At 36.4% G+C, this 20311-nt stretch overlaps 1 long non-coding RNA gene across 1 annotated transcript; it reads left to right on the top strand.

Annotated features, from left to right (window-relative positions):
• The first annotated feature begins 16077 nt into the window (after positions 1–16077).
• Positions 16078–19796, top strand: LOC117098014. Its single transcript, XR_004443140.1, has 3 exons — positions 16078–16122; positions 16205–16375; positions 19742–19796. It is a non-coding gene; the product is annotated as an uncharacterized LOC117098014 (long non-coding RNA).
• The last annotated feature ends 515 nt before the right edge of the window (positions 19797–20311 follow it).

The raw sequence follows: 20311 nt of genomic DNA, 5'->3' as shown, positions 1-20311 counted from the left end.
AATACTGGCAAACCGGATCCAGCAGCACATCAAAAAGTTTATCCACCATGATCAAGTGGGCTTCATCCCTGGGATGCAAGGCTGGTTCAACACACGCAAATCAGTAAACATAATCCAGCATATAAACAGAACCAAAGACACAAATCACATGATTATCCCAATAGATGCAGAAAAGGCCTTTGACAAAATTCAACAGCCCTTCATGCTAAAAACGCTCAATAAATTCGGTATTGATGGAACGTATCTCAAAATAATAAGAGCTATTTATGAGAAATCCACAGCCAATATCATACTGAATGGGCAAAAACTGGAAGCATTCCCTTTGAAAACTGGCACAAGACAGGGATGCCGTCTCTCACCACTCCTATTCAACATAGTGTTGGAAGTTCTGGCTAGGGCAATCAGGCTAGAGAAAGAAATCAAGGGTATTCAGTTAGGAAAAGAAGAAGTCAAATTGTCTCTGTTTGCAGATGACATGATTGCATATTTAGAAAACCCCATCATCTCAGCCCAAAATCTCCTTAAGCTGAAAAGCAACTTCAGCAAAGTCTCAGGATACAAAATCAATGTGCAAAAATCACAAGCTTTCTTATACACCAGCAACAGACAAACAGAGGGCCAAATCATGAACGACTTCCATTCACAATTGCTTCAAAGAGAATAAAATACCTAGGAATCCAACTTACAAGGGATGTAAAGGGCCTCTTCCAGGAGAACTACAAACCACTGCTCAGTGAAATAAAAGAGGACACAAACAAATGGAAGAACATTTCATGCTCATGGATAGGAAGAATCAATATCATGAAAATGGCCATACTGCCCAAGGTTATTTATAGATTCAATGCCATCCCCATTAAGGTACCAATGACTTTCTTCACAGAATTGGAAAAAACTGCTTTAAAGTTCATATGGAACCAAAAAAGAGCCCGCATTGCCAAGACAATCCTAAGTTAAAAGAACAAAGCTGGAGGCATCACGCTACCTGACTTCAAACTGTACTACAAGGGTATATAACCAAAACAGCATGGTACTGGTACCAAAACAGAGATATAGACTAATGGAACAGAACAGAGCCCTCAGAAATAATACCACACATCTACAACCATCTGATCTTTGACAAACCTGAGAGAAACAAGAAATGGGGAAAGGATTCCCTATTCAATAAATGGTGCTGGGAAAATTGGCTAGCCATAAGTAGAAAGCTGAAACTGGATCCTTTCCTTACACCTTATATGAAAATTAATTCAAGATGGATTAGAGACTTAAATGTTAGACCTAATACCATAAAAACCCTAGAAGCAAACCTAGGTAATATCATTCAGGACATAGGCATGGGCAAGGACTTCATGTCTAAAACACCAAAAGCAACGGCAACAAAAGTCATAATTGACAAATGGGATCTAATTAAACTAAAGAGCTTGTGCACAGCAAAAGAAACTACCATCAGAGTGAACAGGCAACCTACAGAATGGGAGAAAATTTTTGCAATCTACTCATCTGACAAAGGGCTAATATCCAGAACCTACAAAGAACTCAAACAAATTTTTGAAAAAAAAAGACAAACAACCCTATCAAAAGTGGGCAAAGGATATGAATAGACATTTCTCAAAAGAAGACATGCATACAGCCAACAGGCACATGAAAACATGCTCGTCATCACTGGCCATCAGAAAAATGTAAATCAAAACCACAATGAGATACCATCTCACACCAGTTAGAATGGCAATCATTAAAAAGTCAGGAAACAACAAGTGCTGGAGAGGACGTGGAGAAATAGGAACACTTTTACTCTGTTGGTGGGATTGTAAACTGGTTCAACCATTTTAGAAAACAGTATGGCGATTCCTTAAGGATCTAGAACTAGAAATACCATATGACCCAGCCATCCCATTACTGGGTATATACCCAAAGGATTATAAATCATGCTGCTATAAAGACACATGCACACATATGTTTATCGTGGCACTATTCACAATAGCAAAGACTTGGAATCAACTCAAATGCCCATCAGTGACAGACTAGATTAAGAAAATGTGGCACATATACACCATGGAATACTATGCAGCCATAAAAAAGGATGAGTTTGTGTCCTTTGTAGGGACATGGATGCAGCTGGAAACCATCATTCTCAGCACACTATCGCAAGAACAGAAAACCAAACACCGCATGTTCTCACTCATAGTTGGGAATTGAATAAAGAGATCACTTGGACTCGGGAAGGGGAACATCACACACCGGGGCCTATTATGGGGAGGGGGGAGAGGGGAGGGATTGCATTGGGAGTTATACCTGATGTAAATGAGGAGTTGATGGGTGCAGCACACCAACATGGCACAAGTATACATATGTAACAAACCTGCACATTGTGCACATGTACCCTAGAACTTAAAGTATAATAAAAAAAAAAAAAAGAAAGAAAAAAAAAGAAATAGCTGAGAAAAAAGAAGCAAGAATAGTAGATGGTAGTGACAATCACAAAAATTGACAAAGCAACTGATGTGCTAAGATATAATGAGAAAAAGAGAATTTAGTTTTCTTTTGGAAAACTAAAAGAAGACAACAGTCTTCTGAAATGAAGGCGGAAGATTATTCTTTAATTGAAATATTTTGATGATTTTTAAACCCTCATTTGATTGTTATTGTCTCAGGACTCTCTCTTTCTGCTGCTTTTCTTAGAATGAGCCACAGCTTCTCTCATGATAGATATATCTTCAAAAAGGAAATAGTTTTGTAATTGCTTTATTATTAGACACAAACCTCTTAATTTTTAAAAAAAATCTCAAAAATAGCCAAAGATAAAAATGTAAAAATCTGTCTTCATGTCACCAGAGATATCTCTGTTAACATGTATCTAGTAAATTTTTCTGATTATTCTTAATCTGCATAGATATATATTTTTGTAGAAAAGTATATTTTGTATCTATACACTTGAAAGATGATTAATTTGTTTTGTATAATTATTTTTATGTAAAATTTGCTTTGTCCATTTTTACATGTCAAAGCAAATGGATCAGTAGCATTTTTTTGTTTTACAGATATACATATATTTAATCCATCATGATTGTCTTAAAATTTTCTGCTTCCATAAACAACATTATAATTAATATCACCATATAAGTATGGCATGGCATTATTAAATTATTCTTATGGGATAAATAATTGGTAACTGTTATACATATTTTACATAACTGTATGCATATTTGTTAACTTTATCCAGAACATCTTACAAGGTTTCTGTTTGCAGTCTGTTAGATTATCTGTTTCTTCATAACTTCCTCAATAAGACTTTCATATATACTCTCTCTGTATATATTTACATATGTATACACATACACACTTAAAATATTTTATGTTATCGGCTAAACTTTGGGTCAGATTTTATTGTTGAGTTAACGTTTTCACAATGATTTGTAAGAATTTTATAAATGATGAACGTAATCCTCTACCACATATAATACAAATGTTTTTCTTGCTTGTCCTTTTATTTTTAATTCAGATTCTCTGTTCAAAAGCTCATTAATTTTTACATCCTTAAATTATCAACTAATTTTTCTATGATAATTGCTTTGGTGTTTTGTTTAAAATGACTTTCTTGCATTCCTAAATTAGACACAAAATCGGAGGTAATAAAATTTGACATTAAACAAAACAGTTATTTATGTAACAGAAGACATCATGAACTAAGACAAGTTGTACGAGAACGGAACATTTGTGCAGCGTGTATAACAGATGATGATTAATTGTAATATAAGTTATTTTAAAATTTTAGAAAAATTAGTAATACAAAACATTTTTCTAAAAATAATAAGATTTTGGACAGGTAAATAGCACATCAAAAGCACAAATGGCTGGTATACATATACCCAATATAAGCTGTGCTAATATTTGCCAATATATCATTATTCATTCATCAGATTAGGGAAAAAATAAAAGATTGGTGATATTCCATGTTAAGTAAGAAATTTTTAAATTTATTTGGTAGAAATTTAAAAGAAAAAATAAAGTTTAAAAAATGTGATTACACTTGCCAAAATTCTAACTGTAAATTCTTAAATTTGACTAAAATAAGCAATTTCTAGCTATATTTTATCACAGAAAAATACTTGCATATAGGCAAAACTATATAGTTGCATGCAGTCATTCTGGCATTAGTTGTGATGATTATAAACATATATACACACATATATAAACACACGAAGAGAGAGAGGTGGGATGCTAGAGTGTTCTCCATATTTATGAATTTTGATTTCAAAAGAGCTAACTCAAAAAACATTAAAGAAAAAGGAGTATAGACTAAAATGCAAATAAAATATTTGGAGATCAGTCCTGGCTTTAGTCAATGAGAGATTCAGAGGTTCCAGCAACATACTCAAATCATAACTTTACTTTTTCATAAATTTTTTTCCTATAATATATGTAAAAGAGAGTGCTCTTTTAGTTGTATTATTATTTTTATTGGTTCCAGGTTGCTTCTCACTTGTTATTGGAAAGATGGGTGTCATTAATTTTAGAGTTAGTTTTCAATCCAACAGAAATATAAATCTTCACTAACACTCAAAGATAACATTTTAAATTGTGCTACACTGTATAGAATCAGATCACTTGCCCATGTGTAAATCAGACAAGGTGGCCAGGAAGATCCCAAGACCCACTTAGCCAGGTTGAATCATGTGGCCACCCATGACACTTGAGCTACATTAACACACTCAATCCACATGGAGTGTGGTGACATCTGAGAAATATGGGTTCTGTTAAAATAATAATAATAATAATATGAATGGATGCTGGAAGCCCAGGATATACTATGAGATATTTTTATGTGAGAACAATAAAAGTCACAGAATGGTTAAATTCTATATGTTTTTATAAAAGTGGGCAATGAATCTAAAGATCTTAAAATATGCATGTATGAAAGTAGATACAAAAAGTATTTAAATGTACATGCAATCTCATGGAGGAACGCTTGCATTTGAAGTTTTTTTTTTTTTACTATATTTAATTTTGGATGCTGTAAACTTTACAATAGTAGTTTTACACTCTAGTGTTCTCAGCAGTTTGTTAAAGAGAGTATCTTCATTGTGTATCTTGAAAGCCCTGTAAAAAGTCAGTTTACCATACCTGTGTGTTTACTTCTGTGCTTTCTGTTTCGTTGGTGTAAATGTCTGTCTTTATACCAGTTCCATACTGTTTTAATCACTCTGACTTTAGGATATAGTTTAAGACCAGGAAGTATGGTGCTACAGCTCTATTCTTATTTCTCAAAATTACTTTGGCTATTCAGTCTTCTTTGGTCCTACATCAATTTTATATATTTTTTTTTTCTGTAAAATACATCATTGCAATTTTGATAGTGAATGCATGAACTCTATATATTGTTATGGGTAGTATGAACATTTTAACAACATTAATTATCCCAACCCAAGAATATGGAATATCTTTTTATTTATTTGTATCTGCACAAATTTCTTTCATCAGTGGTTTATAGTTTTCAGTACACAAGTCTTTCACCTCTTTGATTAAGGCTGTTCCCAAGTATTTTATTCTGTTTTTTTATTATTATTCTTTAAGTTCTGGGATACATGTGCAGAATATGCAGGTTTGTTACACAGGTATAAACGTGTCATAGAGGTTTGCTGTACCCATCAACCCATCATCTACATTAGGTAATTCTCCTAATGCTATCGCTCCCCTAGTCCCACACCCCGAAACAGGCCCCAATATGTGATGTTCCCCTCCGTGTGTCCATGTGTTCTCATTGTTCAGCTCCCACTTGTGAGAGAGAAAATGCAGTGCTTGATTTTATGTCACCATGTTAGTTTGCTGAGAATGATGGTTTCCAGCTTCATCCATGTCCTGGAAAGGACATGAACTCATCCTTTTTTATGGTTGCATAGTATTCCATATTATATATGTGCCACATTTTCTTTATCCAGTCTATCATTGATGAACATTCGAGCTGGTTCCAAGTGTTTGCTATTGTGAATAGTGCTGCAATAAACATACATGTTCATGTGTCTTTCTAGTAGAATGATTTATAATCCTTTGGGTATATACCCAGTAATGGGATTGCTGGGTCAAATGGTATTTCTGGTTCTGGATCCTCGAGGAATCACCACACTGTCTTCCACAATGATTGAACTAATTTACACTCCCAAAAACAGTAGAAAAGTGTTCCTATTTCTCCACATCCTTTTCAGCATCTGTTGTTTCCTAACTTTTTAATGATCACCATTCTGACTGGCATGAAGTGATATCTCATTGTGGTTTTGATTTGCATTTCTCTAATGACCAATGATGATGAGCTATTTTTCATATGTTTGTTGGCTGCATAAATGTCTTCTTTTGAGAAGTGTTTGTTCATATCCTTTGCCCACTTTTTCATGGGGTTGTTTATTTCTTGTAAACTTGTTTGAGTTCCTTGTAGATTCTGAATATTAGCCCTTTGTTTGATGGATAGATCGCAAAAATTTTCTCCTATTCTATACATTTCCCATTGCCTGTTCACTCTGATGATAGTTTCTTTTGCTTTGTAGAAGACCTTTAGTTTAATTAGATCCCATTTGCAATTCTGGCTTTTGTTGCTATTGCTTTTAGTGTTTTAGTCATGAAGTCTTTGCCCACGCCTATGTCCTGAATGTTATTGCCTAGATTTTTTGCTAGAATTTTTTTTTGGTTTTAGGTCTTACATTTAAGTCTTTAATCCATCTTGAGTTAATTTTTGAATAAGGGGTAAGGAAGGGGTCCAGTTTCAGTTATCTGCTGATGGCTAGCCAGTTTTCCCAACACCATTTATTAAATAGGGAATCCTATCCCCATTTCTTGTTTTTGTCAGGTTTGTCAAAGATCAGATGGTTGTAGATGTGTGGTGTTACTTCTGAGGCCTCTGCTGTGCTCCATTCAGTCTATATATATGTTTTGGTACCAGTGAGAAAATCCTCAATAAAATACTGACAAAACAAATCCAGCAGCACATCAAAAAGCTTATCCACCACAATCAGTTTGGCTTCATCCCTGGAATGCAAGGCTGATTCAATATACACAAATCAATAAACATAATCCATTACATAAACAGAATTGATGACAAAAATTACATGATTACCTCAATAGATACAGAAACGACCTTTGATAAAATTCATCCCTTCATGCTAAAAACTCTCAATAAACTAAGTATTGATGGAACATATCTCAAAATAATAAGAGCTATTTATGACAAACCCACAGCCAATATCATACTGAACGGGCAAAAGCTGGAAGCATTTTCTTTGAAAACTGGCCTAAGTCAAGGATGCCCTCTCTCACTGCTCCTATTCAATGTGGTATTGGAAATTCTGGCCAGGCAATCAGTCAAGAGAAAGAAATAAAGAGTATTCAAGTAGAAAGAGAGGAAGTAAAATTATCTCTGTTTGCAGATGACATGATTGTATATTTGGAAAACCCCATTGTGTCAGCCCCAAATCTCCTTAAGCTGGTAAGCAACTTCAGCAAAGTCTCACAACACAAAAATCAATGCGCAAAAATCACAAGCATTCCTACACACCAATAATAGACAAACTGAGAGCCAAATCATGGGCAAACTCCCATTCACAATTGCTACAAAGAGAATAGAATACCTAGGAATACAACTACAAAAGATGTGAAGGACCACTTCAAAGAGAACTATAAAAAAACTGCTGAAGGAAATAAGAGAGGACAGAAACAAATGGAAAAGCATTTCATGCTCCTGAATAGGAAGAATCAATGTGGTGAAAATGGCCATACTGCCCAAAGTAATTTATAGATTCAATGCTAATGCTATCTCCATCAAACTACCATTGACTTTCTTCACAGAAAAAAAAAGAAAAAGAAAAAACTACTTTACATTTCATATGAAAATAGAAAAAAGCCCATAGAGCCATGACAATCCTAAAGAAAAAGAACAAATCTGGAGGCATCATGCTATCTGACTTCAAACTATACTACAAGGCTACAGTAACCAAATTATTTTATTCTTTTTGATCTTCTTTTTTGGACTGTTTGTTGTTAGTGTATAGAAATACAGCTAATTTTTGCATGTTGATTTTTTATTATGCAACTTTGTTAAATTTATTTACTAATTCTGACTTTTTTCTGTAATTTCTTTAAAAATTAGGTTGACAAAACTGGATATCCACATGCAAAGGAATGAAATTTTATTCCCATCTTACACCATGTACATAAATGAATTCCAAATATATTAAACACTTAAACATAGACCTGAAATTGTACAACTTCTTAAAGAAAACAAAGGGAGAAATCCTTACATTGGTCTGAACAGTGATTTTTTCATTGTAATTCACATCAAAAGTGCAAGTGACGAAACCAAAAATAGACAAATGGGAATACATCAAATTAAAAAGCTTCTGAAGAAAAAATAAAACAGCAGAGTGAAAAGGCAACCTAAAAAATGAAAGAGCTCATTTGTAAACTACCTATCAGGTGAAAGTTTAATATTCAAAATATATAAAAATATTCTACAACTCAATAACAAAAAGCAAACAAATAATCAAAAATGAACAAAGTAATTGAATTGGCATTTCTCCAAAGAAGATATACAAATGACTATCATATATATAATATATCTATTATCTATTATGTCTATTATATATAATACATAACATATTATTCCAGCTTCATCCATGTTCTGCAAAGGACACAAACTCATCCTTTTTTATGGCCGCATAGTATTCCATGGTGTATATGTTCCACATTTTCTTTATCCAGTCTATCATTGATGAACATTTCGGTTGGTTCCAAGTCTTTGCTATTGTGAATAGTACCACAATAAACATACATGTGTATGTGTCTTTCTAGTAGAACGATTTATAATCCTTTGGGTATATACCCAGTAATGGGATTGCTGGGTCAAATGGTATTTCTGGTTCTGGATCCTTGAGGAATCACTACACTGTCTTCCACAATGATTGAACTAATTTACACCCCCAACAACAGTGTAAAAGCATTCCTATTTCTCCACATCCTCTTCAGCATCTATTGTTTCCTGACTTTTTAATGATCACCATTCTAACTGGCATGAGATGGTATCTCGTTGTGGTTTTGATTTGCATTTCTCTATGTGATGATGAGCTTTTTTCATATGTTTGTTGGCTGCATAAATGTCTTCTTTTATATTATATATGAATATATAATATATGTTATATATAATATGCTCAGCATCATTAATCATCAGAAAAGTACAGGTCAAAATCACGATGACATATTACCTCACATTTCTTATAATGACTATTACTTAAAAAAAAGGTAAGTGTTGGCAAAGATGTGGGGAAATTTGAAACATTATATATTGTTCCTCCGAATGTAGAGTGAAATAGCCACCATGGGAAATAGTATGGAGGTCCCTTAAAAAACTAAGGATCTGTATAATATATCTGCATTTCCGTGTTTTTTACAGCTTATTCACAATAACCAACATTTAGTAACAAACCAAATGTCTATCAACAGATGAATGGGCAAATAAAATGTACTATAGACATAGAATGGGATATTATTCATCCTTATTAAAATGAAATTCCGGGTCAGGTGTGGTGGCTCACAGTTGTAATTACAGAACTTTGGGAGGCCCAGGTGGGGAGATCACCTGAGGTCAGGAGTTTGACCTGAGGTGACCTGAGGTCACCTGGCCAACATGGTGAAACCTTGTGTCTACTAAAAATACAAAAATTAGCTAGATATTGTGGCAGGCACCTGTAATCCCAGCTACTCAGGAGGCTGAGGCAGGAGAATTGCTTGAACCCAAGAGGCAGACATTGCAGTGAGCCGAGATCGTGCCATTGCACTCCTGCCTGGGCAACAAGAGCAAAACTCCACCTCTGAATGAATAAATAAATAATAAATAAATAAATAAATAAATAACCAAAATAAATAAATAACAAGAAATGCTGCCATTTGTGACAACATGAATGAACCTACGGGACATTATGTTTAGTGAAGTAAACCAGTCACAGAACAAATACTACGTGATTCTACTTATATGAGGCATTGAAAATTGTTAAACTATAGAAGCAGAGAATAAAATGATGGTTGCTAGAGGCTGGGGCTATGGATAAATGGGGAAACTGTTGCTTAATGAGTATAAGATTTTTGCTATGCAAGATACATGAGTTGTAGAGATCTGCTATACAAAATAGTGCCTAAAGTTAACAATATGGTATTGCACACTATAAAATATGTTAAGAGAATAAAACTCATAATAAGTGTTCTTAGCACATACCTACAATCCACACACAAATTTGCAAAAGAACAAAAAGTAAATTATTGCAAGTGGTGAATATATTTACTATTTTCATTGTGACTGATTGTATTACAGGTGCACGTATATGTTCAAACTCATTAAGATGTATATTAAATGTATGCAATTTTTATTTTTATTTACTCATTTTATTTTATTTATCTATTTATTTTGAGATGAAGTCTCACTCTGTTGCCCATGCTGGAGTTCAGTGGCTCAGTCTCAGCTGACTTCAAACTCCACCTCCCGGTTCAAATGATTCTCCTGCCTCAGCTTCCTGAGGAGCTGGGATTACAGGCGCCAGCCACCATATCTGGCTAATTTTTGTGTTTTTAGTAGAGATGTGGTTTCATCATGTTGGCCAGACTGGTCTCAAACTCCTGATCTTGGGTGACCCACCTGCCTAGACCTGCCAAAATGCTGGGATTATAGGCCTGAGACACTGCAGCAGGCCTAATGTATGTAATTTTTAATATATACATTATACCACAAAAAAAGCTAAAAAATAAAGTTTGCTTTATTTAGATTTTATTCAGATTATAAAATGACCTATATTTCCTCAAGTGTTTAAAAATTTGCAGTGTTTAAAAATTATTTAATATAGAAATGGTTTGTAAGATATTAATATGGCCTTCCAATGTTTTAATGTTATTTAAAATTTACTTTATTTTATTTTAAGTTTCAGGGTATATATGCAGGATATGCAGGTTTGTTACATAGGAAACTGTGTGCCACGGTGGTTTGCTGCACTTTTCAACCCATCACTTAAATATTAAGTCCAACATACATTAGCTATTTTTCCTGATGATCTCCCTTGCTCCCCTCCCCTTCAAGAGGCCTCAATGTGTGTTATTCCTCTCTCTGTGTCTGTGTTTTCTCATTATAAGTTCCCACTTATAAGTTAGAACATGTTTCATTTGGCTTTCTGTTCCTGCATTAGCTTGCTGAGGATAATGACTTACAGCTCCATTCATGTCCCTGCAAAGGACATGATCGTGTTTTTGTTATGGCTGTGTAGTATTCCATGGTGTATATGTACCACATTTTCTTTATTCAGTCTATCATTGATGGGCATTTGGGTTGATTCCATGTCTTTGCTAATGTGAATAGTGCTGCAATACAGATACATGTGCATGGATCTTTATAATAGAATTATTTATATACCTTTGGGTATTGCTGGGTCAAATAGTATTTCTGGTTCTAGGTCTTAGAGGAATCACCACACAGTCTTCAACAATGGTTGAACTAATTTACATGCCCAACAATGCGTAGAAGCATTCTTATGTCTCTGCAGTCTCACCAGCATTGCTGTTTCTTGACTTTTTAATAATTGCCATTCTGATTGGCATTAGATGGTATGTCATTGTGGTTTTGATTTGCATTTCTCTGATAATCAGTGATGAGTTTATTTTCATATGTTTGTTGGCGGCATTTGAGAAGTATCTGTTTATGACCTTTGTCCACTTTTTAATGGGGTTGTTTGCTTTTTTTTTTGTAAATTTGTTTAAGTTCCTCGTAGACTCTGGATATTAGACCTTTGTCTGAAGTATACAATGTGAATTTTTTTTTTCCATTCTGCAGTTTGTCTGTTTGCTCTGGTATGTATTCAAACTCATTAAGAAACTACTGGTAATAGTTTCCTTTGCTATGCAGAAGCTCTTCAATATAATTAGATCCCATTTGTCAATTTTTGCTTCTGCTGCAATTGCTTTTGTGATTTTTGTAATGAAATCTTTGCCTGTGCCTATGTCCTGAATGTTAATTTCTAAATTTTCTTCTGGGTTTTTATAGTTCTGAGTTTTACATTTAAGTTTTCAATCTATCTTGAGTTAATTTTTGTATAAGATGTAAAAAGAGGGTCCAGTTTCAGTTTTCCACATATGGCTAGCCATCCAGTTTTTCTAGCACCATTTATTAAATAAGGAATCCTTTCCCAATTGCTTGTTTTTGTCAGGTTTGTTGAAGATCAAATGGTTGTAGATGTGTGGTCTTATTCCTGAGTTCTCTATACTGTTTGATTGGTCTTGTGTCTGTTTTGGTACCAGTACCATGCTGTTTTGGTTAATGTAACCTTGTAGTATAGTTTGAAGTCAGGTAGCATGATGCTTCCAGCTTTATTCTTTTTGTTTAGAATTGTCTTGGCTTTACAGGATCTTTTTTGGTTTCATATGAATTTTAAAATAATTTATTCTAATTCTGTGAAGAATTTCAATGGTATCTTAATGGGAATAGCATTAACTGTATAAAATTGTTTGGGACAGTATAGTCCTTTTCACAACATTGATTCTTCCAATCCATGAGCATGGAATGGTGTTTTTGTTTGTTTGTGTCCTCTCTGATTTTCTTGAGCAGTGGTTTGTAGTTCTCTTTGAAGAGATCCTTCACTTTTCTTGTTAACTGTATTCCTAGGTATTTTACTCTCTTTGAGGCAATTATAAATGGGAGTTCATTCATGATTTGGCTCTCTGCTTGTCTGTTGTTGGTCAATAGAAATGCTTGTGACTTTTGCACTTTGATTTTGTATTCTGAGACTTTGCTGAAGTTGCTTATCAGATTAAGGAGATTTTGGACTGAGACAATGCGGTTTTCTAGATATAGGTTCATGTCATCTGCAAACAATGACAATTTGACTTCCTCTCTTCCCATTTGAGTATGGATTATTTCTTTCTCTTGCATGATTGCCCTGGACAGAACTTCCATTACTATGTTTAATAAGAGTGGTGAGACAGGGCATCTTTGTCTTGTGCTGCTTTTCAAGGGCAATACTTCCAGCTTTTGCCCGTTCAGTATGATATTGGCTGTGAGTTTGCATTAAATGACTCTTATTATTCTGAGGTATGTTCCTTTAATACCTAGTTTATTGAGAGTTTCTAACACGAAGGAATGTTGAATTTTATCGAAGGTCTTTTCTGCATCTTTTGAGATAATTTTATGGTTTTTGTCTTTAGATCTGTTTATGTTATGAATTACATTTATTGATTTACATATGTTGAAACAGTCTTGCATCCCAGTGATGAAGTCGACTTGATCATGGTAGATAAGCTTTTTGATGTGTTGCTGGATTCAGCTTGTTAGCATTTTCTTTAGGACTTTTGCATCAATGTTCATCAGGGCTATTGAACTGAAATTGTCTCTTTTTTGTTATATTTCTGCCAGGTTTTGGTATCAGGACAATGCTGACCTTATAAAATGAGTTAGGAAAGAGTCCCTCCAATTCTATTGTTTGAAATAGCTTCAGAAGAAATGGTACCAACTCATCTTTGTACCTCTGGTAGGATTCAGCTGTGAATCCATTTGTCCTGGGGTTTCTTTGGTTGGTAGGCTATTTACGGCTGTCTCAATTTCAGAACTTGTTATTGGTCTATCAGGGATTCAAATTCCTCCTGGTTCAGTCTTAGGAAGGTGTATGTGTCCAGAAATATATCAATTTCTTCTAGATTTTCTAGTTTATTTGAATAGTGGTGTTTACAGTATTCTCTGATGGTTGTTTGTATTTCTGTGGGGTCAGTGGTGATATCCCCTTTATCATTTTTCATTGTGTCTATTTTATCCTTCTCTCTTTGCTTCTTTATTAGTCTCACTAGTGGTCCATCTACTTTATTAATTCCCTAAAAAACCAGCTCCTGGATTCACTGATTTTTTTTTTTTTTAAAGGTTTTCCATGTCTCTATCTCCTTCAGTTCTGCTCTGATCTTGGTTAATTATTGTCATCTGCTAGCTTTGGGGTTTGTTTGCTCTTGGTTATAAATTCTTTCAGTTGTTATGTTAAAACATTGATCTGAGATTTTTCTAGCCTTTTGATGTGGGCACTTAGTGCTATAAATTTCCCTCTTAACACTGCTTTAGCTGTGTCCCAGAAATTCTGGTACATTATCTGTTTGTTCTTATTGATTTCAAATAACTTCTTGGTTTCTGCCTTAATTTCATTATTTACCCAGGAGTCATTCAGGAGTAACTTGTCCAATTATTATGTAGTTTTGTGGTTTTAAATGAGTTTCTTAATCTTGACTTCTTACTTGATTGTGCTGTGGTCTGATGGACTGTTATAATTTCAGTTCTTTTGCATTTGCTGAGGCGTGTTTTATTCCCAATTATGTGATCAATTTTAGACTAAGTGCCATGTGGCATTGAGAACAATGTATATTCTGCTGTTTGGGGGTGGAGAGTTCTATAGATATTTATCAGGTCTACTTGACCCAGAGTTGAGTTCAAGTCCTTAAAATCATTGTTAATATTTTGTTTCAATGATCTGTCTAACATTAACAGTGAAGGATTAAAGTCTCCCACTATTATTGTATGGGAGTCTAAGTCTCTTTGTAGGTCTCTAAGAGCTTGTTTTATGAAACTGGGTGCATATATAATATAATTAGGATAGTTAGCTCTTGTTGAATTGAACCCTTCAGCATTAGGTAATGCCCTTCTTTGTCTTTTTGATTTTTGTTAATTTAAAGTCTGTTTTGTCAAAACCTAGAATTGGTACCCCAGCTTTTTTCTGCTTTCCGTTTCCATGGTAAATTTTCCTCCATCCCTTTATTTTGAGCCTATGTATATCTTTGCATACTGCACACCAATAAGAGATGTGTTTCTTGAATACAGCCCACCAATAAGTCTTGCCTTTTTATACAGCTTGCCATTCTGTGCCTTTTGACTGGGACATTTAGCCCATTTGCATTTAAGGTTAATATTATTATTTGTGAATTTGATCCAGTCACCATGATGCTGGCTGGTTATTTTGCAGAGTTGTTAATGTAGTTGCTTCACAGTGTCCTTGGTCTGTATACTTTAATGTGTTTTTGTAGTAATGGTTTTTTGTAGTAATTGTAGCTGTTAATGGTTTTTGCTTTCCATATTTAGTACTTTCTTTAGGAAGCAGGCCTGATGGTGAGAAATTTGCTGAGCATTTGCTTGTTGGAAAAAGAATTTGTTTATTATTTGCTTATAAACCATAGTTTGGCCAAATATGAAATTCTGGGCTGGAAATTCTTTGCTTTAAGAATGTTTAATACTGGCCTCCAATGTCTTCTGGCTTGTAGGGTTTCTTTTAGACGTCCACTGTTAGTCTCATGGGCTTTCCTTTGTAGGTTTCCTGGACTTTCTCTTTGCTGCCCTTAACATTTTTTCCTTCATTCTGACCTTGCAGAATTTGACGATTATGTGTCTTGCAGTGGATCTTATCATGGAGTATCTTATTGGGGTTCTTTGGATTTCCTGAATGTGAATGTTGACCTGTCTTGCTAGGTTGGGGAAATCCTCCTAAATAATAACTTGAAGTATGTTTTTCGACTTTGTTCTATTCTCCTGTCTCTTTCAGTTACCCCAATCACTTGTAAGTTCAGTCTTTATAATCCCATACTTCTTGGAGATTTTGTTCATTCTTTTGTGTTTTATTTTTCTCTAACCTTGTCTGCCTGTCTTATTTCAGTAAGATATTTTTCAAGCTCTGAGATTTTTTTCTCTGTTTCGCCTATTGTCTGTTGATGTTTGTGTTGGCATTGTAAATTTGTCATGCTGTGTTTTTCAGCTCCACCAGGTCATTTATGTTCCCCTGTAAACTGGTTATTCTGGTTAACAGCTCCTGTAATGTTTTATTATGGTTCTTAGCTTCTTCTCATTGGCTGAGAACATGCTCCTGTAGCTCAGTTAAGTTTGTTATTATCTGCCTTCTGAAGTCTACTTCTGTTGAGTCATCCATCTCAGCCTCAGCCCAGTTCTGTGCCTTTGCAGGAGAGGTGTTGCAATCATTTGGAGGAGAGGAGGCACTCTAGCTTTTTGAGTTTTCAGTGTTATTTCACTAATTCTTTCTTATCTTCATGGGTTTTTCTAATTTTGATCTTTGAGGCTGCTGACCTTCGGATAAGGTATCTGTGGGGTATTTGTTGTTGTTGTTGTTGTTGTTGCTTTCTGTTGTTTGTTTTTAACAGTCAATCTCCTCTTCTGTAGGGCTGCTGTGGTTTACTGGGGGACCACTCCAGACCCAGTTTACCTGGGTCCCCCCTGCACCTGGAGGTATCACCACTGGAGGCTTCAGAACAGCAAAGATAGCTGCCTGCTCCTTCCTCTGGGAGCTCCATCCCAGAGGGGCACTGAATTGATGCCGGCTGGGATGCTCATGTATGAAGTGTCTGGTTGGACGTCTCACCCAGTCAGGTGGCATGGGACAAAGGACGTGCTTAAAGAAGCAGTCTGGTTGCCTCTTAGCTGAGGAGGTTTGGCTACAGTGGGGAGAATCCACCACATCTGGGCTGCCAGCAGGCAGGAAAGACTAGGTCCACTGAACATAAGACCATGGCCGCCCCTCCCCTCAGGGGCTCCTTCACATGGGTATCAGAGTTCTGTCTGTTAACCTCTTGCTATAGTTGCTACAATTCCTGTAGGGATTCTTCACCCAGTGAAGAGGGATGAATCTGGGTCCCACCTAAATAAGCAGTCTGGCCATGATCGGCCACAGCCTCTGTGCCGTGCTGTGGGAAATTCCTCTGGATCAAAACTGCCCAGTCTCCTTTACACCCGCAGTGGAAAACAGCTGACTGGAGCCACAGTGATGGCAGCTACTCCTACCCTGAGGAACTCAGTCATCTTAGGCAGTGTCCAGCCTGCTGCCACTGGCCACAATGCAATTAGGTAGCACGACTCTCTGCTTCAGACTCAAGGCCCTGGTGAGGTGGTCTCATGAGGGGATCTCCTGATCTGCAGGATGCACAGATGCTTGAAAAAGACATGGTTTCCTGGCAGAGTAGCACAGTGATTCACTGCCTCCCTTGGCTGGGTGTGGGAGTTCCCCTTATCCCATGAGACTCCCAGGTTATCACTCTAACCTGTTTTTCCTCACTCTGAGTGTGTTATACCCACTGCCTAGTAAGTCCCAGTGAGAGAACCTGGGTACCTGAGATGACAGAGCAGGATTCACTCACCATTTTCGATCTTCTCAGTGGGAACTGCACATCAGCCATCTTGGCTCCTCACCACTGACTTTACTCTTTTCCAAAATATTAATAGGTTTCTCAAGATCATTTATATAATAATTTTGATTTTCTACTAAATATAATAGTGATGCTATTAATATTATAAATAATTTTCATATGATGATTTTGTTTTGAAATTTAGAATCTCATTATCTATTCTGATTCCAAAACACAATTTTGATATTTTAAAAGCTCTAATATTAAATTTATTTTAATTCATGTAATATTTAGAAGAATTTTGAAGCTCCAACCCCAACCCTCAAAACTCATCAATACTCTGTTCTGATACAATTAGATTTATACATTATTTTAAGAAAATTGGTTTCTTTATAAAATTGACTACTTAATGTCCATAATAATGGACTTTCTCTCCATTTTAAAAATTACTGCTTTTATGGCTCTTAATTAGTTCATATAGTACTTCTCATTATGGTGTTAATGTCCCAGGGCATTTTACATTTTTTGAAGTTATTGTGGATGCAACACTACTTCCACTGCCATGTAATTATTACTGGAATATAGGGTAGCTATTGATGATTTTACTCTTCTTGCAATATCAGCCTAGTGTTTGTGTATTACATTTAAAAACTTTTATGAAATACACTCTGCTTACCCTAATGTCATCCACTTACAGTTATTTTTAATGCATTCTATGGTTTTTAGTATATTCACAGAGTTGTGCAACCATTACTATTATTTAAATACATATGACTGACTTCTTTCATTTAGCAAAACATTTTCAAAGCTCATCTATGAGGTAGCATTCATCATTACTTTATTATTTTGTTGCCAAATAATATTCTGTATTCCATATGTTGTTTACTCACTTTTCAGGTGATGGCCATTTGAGCTGTGTCTACCTTTTTGCTATTATGAGGTTAGAGGGACCTTGAGTTGAGTATTACATTAACCATGATTTTTATTTTCTGTATTCTGATGCTTTGACATTTGGGGCCTTGTTAACCCTAAAGTTTGCCTCTCATAGGGTTTGCCAGTTTCTTGAGATATTAAACAACTGACCCATGAGCATGCTTTTCAATACAAACCAGTTAATCTGGATCCCACACCCCAACCCCTTCCTAACGGAGCTCTCACGTTCCGGGCCATGATCCATCTGCCCTAATCACCCCAGGATCAGGTACCAGAAAAAAGAGAGAGACCTTATGCCCTAGAACCTGCTGGTATTATTCAAAGTTACCAACACTAAAACTGCTGACAAGAACTTGCCTGTTCCTTCCTGCATTTGTTTGTTCTTACACTACTAATAAAGACATTCCCAGGACTGGGTAATTTATAAAGGAAAGAAGTTTAATTAACTCACAGTTCCAAATGGCTGGGGAGGCCTCACGTCATGGCAGAAAGTGAAGGGAAAGCAAGACACATGTTACATGGCAGCAGGCAAGAGAGCATGTGCAGAGGAACTCCCCTTTATAAAACCATCATGTCTGGTGAGACGTATTCACTTTTTCAAGAACAGCATGGGAAAAACGCACCCCCATTATTCAATTACCTTCCACTGGATCCCTCTCACAACACATGGAGATAATTACAATTCAAGGTGAGATTTGGGTAGGGACACAGAGCCAAACTATATAATTCACTCCTGGCCCCTTCCAAATCTCATGTCATGTCCTCACATTTCAAAACCAATAATGCCTTCCCAGCAGTCCCCCAAAGTCTTAACAGATTTCAGCATTAACTTAAAAGTTCATAGTCCAAAGTCTCATCTGAGAAAAGGCAAGTGTATTAGTTTTTTCTCTCACTGCAAATAAAAACATACTTGAGACTGGATAATTTATAAAAGAAAAAGGTTTAGTTGACTCACAGTTTCACATGGCTGGAGATGCCTCACAGTCACAGTGGTAAATGAAGGGGAAGCAAGACACATCTTACATGGCAGCTGGCAAGAGAGAGCTTGTGAAGGGAATCTCCCATTGATAAAACTATCAGATCATCTGAGACTTATTCACTACCATGAGAACAGTAGGGGAAAAACTGCCCCCGTAATTCAATTATCTCCACCTGGCCTCACCTTTGACAGCTAGGGATTATTATAATACAGGGTGACGTTTGGGTGGAGACACAGCCAAACCACATCATTCCACACCACGCTCCTCCCAAATTTCATGTCCTCACATTTCAAAACCAATCATGCCTTCATAACAGTCCCTTAAAGTCTTAACTCATTTGAGCATTAATTCAAACGTCCACAGTCCAAAGTCTCATCTGAGACAAGGCAAGTCCCTTCTGTCTACGACACTGTAAAGTCAGAAGTAAGTTACTTCCTAGATACAATGGACGTACAGCCATTGGGTAAATACGCCCATTCCAAATGGGAGAAATTGGCCAATACAAAGGAGCTACAAAACCCTTACCGGTCTAAAATCTAGCGGGACAGTCAGATCTTAAAGCTCCAAAATGATCTTCTTTGACTCCATGTCTCATATCCAGGTCACACTGATTCAAGAGGTAAGTTCCAATGGTCTCAGGCAGCTCTATCCCTGTGGTTTTTCAGGGTACAGCTGTTTGGACGAACGGAGGCAAGATGGCGCACTTCCGGGTTCTTCATCCCCCCCCAACTTTTCCCGCGCGGGCGAAAATGCAGCCGACGCCCGGGAAGGTGCAGACCAACTGGGCATGCGCCAGGTGACGTCAATCTGAAGAGACCAAGATTTACCTGGTTGCACCTGCGGAACGCCCCAGGACACGCCTGTGCCCCGCCTATCGCCCTCCCACTCCCAGAAAAGCCGCTCTGGATGAGTGCCACGCACGGACTTCCCAGCTTCCCCACTGCGGTCGGGAGTGTCGGAACTCTGTCGAGGGCAGCATGGAGAACTCTGTGGGCCTCATTTGCCGGAGGCCAACAGACCTCTCCTTACCCACCTTCTTCCCCTGAAGCTAGGTGACCAAAATAAACTTGCAGTTTTGCTCCTACCCTTGCCTAGTCGCTGGTTCCTTTGTGCCCGCTCTGGTGGTCTTAGAAAAAAACAAAACAACAGCCTCTCTCCCAGCTGCCTTCACAGGCTAGAATTGAATGTCTGGAGCTTTTCCAGGCACCTGGTATAAGCTGTCAGTGGATCTACCA

This window comes from Trachypithecus francoisi, unplaced genomic scaffold (assembly GCF_009764315.1).
Source record: "Trachypithecus francoisi isolate TF-2019V2 unplaced genomic scaffold, Tfra_2.0 Lachesis_group15, whole genome shotgun sequence".
NCBI classification, from domain to species: domain Eukaryota; kingdom Metazoa; phylum Chordata; class Mammalia; order Primates; family Cercopithecidae; genus Trachypithecus; species Trachypithecus francoisi.
The sequence above is the reverse complement of the archived record's forward strand: the minus strand, read 5'-3'. Positions and strand labels throughout refer to the sequence as shown.